This window comes from Fulmarus glacialis, unplaced genomic scaffold, assembly GCF_000690835.1.
Source record: "Fulmarus glacialis isolate BGI_N327 unplaced genomic scaffold, ASM69083v1 scaffold17837, whole genome shotgun sequence".
NCBI lineage: Eukaryota > Metazoa > Chordata > Aves > Procellariiformes > Procellariidae > Fulmarus > Fulmarus glacialis.
Window position 1 is genome coordinate 1 of NW_009224169.1, and position 2151 is coordinate 2151.

Below are 2151 nucleotides of genomic sequence, written 5' to 3' on the forward strand. Positions count from 1 at the left end.
TATTGACTTTGCCTCTTATTGACGCTGCAAGAAGAGGGGAGGAAAGCGAACGCTTCCCTGGCTGGTTTGGGAATGGTGATGGGAGAGACGGAGGGCCGGATCCTTCCCCCCAGGGTTCGAGGAGCATCGCGCCACGGGAGCGGATGGGACTAAGCACTTCGGCTACGGGAGGGGTCCTGCTCCGTTAACTCCATGGGAGCTACGGTGGGAATCCGGCCCCTGGGCTCAGGGGCGTCGGGAAGGTGACGTTGGGCAACGATTTGGCTCATCCTCAGTTTTGCTGGTCGGGTGGAGGAAACTGGGAGAAATAAGAGGTGGGAGGGACGGTCTTGCCTAATGATGGGGAAACGCCACGGGGTTTGTGCTTCTCCCACTCAGAGACCATGCGGCGGGGATGCTCCTGTGGCCGTCGGCACGGGCAGGGGAAGGAGAAAGACAGCGGAGGGGGTGGCGAGGGGGGACTGCTGGAGGAGAGACAAGAGCACGGCTGATCCTGGTGCTCCTAAGAGCCAACAGGCTGCCCCGGGAAGTGGTGGGGTCACCATCCCTGGAAGTATTTAAAAGACGTGTAGATGAGGCGCTTGATTTAGTGGGCATGGGGGTGTTGGGTTAATGGTTGGACTGGATGATCTTATAGGTCTTTTCCAACCTTAATGATTCTATGATCAAAGACCAAGTGCTCTGTTTCAGTCCATGCCTCCATTTCCCCCCTAGAAAAGTGGCTAATGAAGGGCTTGGGCTAATTGTCCAGGAAGAGTCTCCAGGTCACCAGGCAAGCCCCTGGCGAAGGACTATAAATAAAGGATCACAACCCACAAGAGAAACGTCATCGTGGGGAACCTCCTGGCCCCAGGGATGTTAAGAGAAGTCAAGGATGTAGCAGGGCAACGGAGCTGGTGGAGGGCCTGGAGCACAAGTCTGATGAGGAGCGGCTGAGGGAACTGGGGCTGTTTAGCCTGGAGAAGAGGAGGCTGAGGGGAGACCTCATCGCGCTCTACAACTACCTGAAAGGAGGTTGGAGCGAGGGGGGGGTTGGTCTCTTCTCCCAAGTAACTGGCGATGGGACGGGAGGAAATGGCCTCAAGTTGCCCCAAGGGAGGTTTAGACTGGACATTAGGAAAAATTCCTTCACTGAACGAGTGGTCAGGCCTTGGAACAGGCTGCCCAGGGAAGTGGTAGAGTCACCATCCCTGGAAGTATTTAGAAGACGTGTAGATGTGGCGCTTAGGGACATGGTTTAGTGGGCATGGGGGTGCTGGGTTGACGGTTGGACTCGATGATCTTAGAGGTCTTTTCCAACCTTAATGATTCTGTGCTTCTAAATGGACCAGGTACTTTCTGCCTTTGCCTCCCAGCCGAAAGGAGAATGGAGGTGGAAGAAAACCCATTGACAGGAAAGCAAAGGAGAGAAGGGTTCATGGGCAAGCACCCACAAACCTGGCCTTCAGAGTGGCTTGAAATACCATCATGCATGATCTAAGCCCAGCAGGACCAAGGATGAGGAGCTCCCTTGGCTTTTGGAGACCGTAGCAATGTGCTGAGAGGAAAAGAGGCTGCAAGCAGGCTGCTGCACCCTTGTCCCCATGGGGAACGGAGGAAGATGCCACATAATACTGGTACCCTCGACAGAAATGCTCGGCTACATGTAGGATTCAGGGAAACGACCCTCAGTCCCAGTGGGAGAGACCCTGAGCTGGGAGATCCCAACCTTTCCTAGATAGTGTGGGGAGAAACAACATCAGGTCACATTAATCTGGTCCCCAGGTAACACGGATGGGCACGACAGAGGCCCCTGGGCTCTGACAAGGGCTCACCAGCCTGGATCAAGGGCTAGCGGGGACACCGGGACCTGGCACTGCTGCTGCTCAGCAGACCCCTGCTGTCCCCAGGAGCTGGTTACCCCCATCCGAAGGCTGGTGAGCCCCCGTGGAGATGCAACGGGAGGCAGTGCAGACCCCCCTGGCTCGAAGCTATGAGAAATGAGGACGTACGTCCAGAGATAATCACTGCCCAGCTCACCTCCGCTGGTGGGTGCAAGGGAGGTAAGTCAGGGGCTGGTTTCCTGAGAGCTAAACCAGGACTCTGGTAGGACTAGATGCCCCACAGCTTCTCTGCTTTTCCCTCTGGGACATCTAAAGAAAGTGGCAAGAG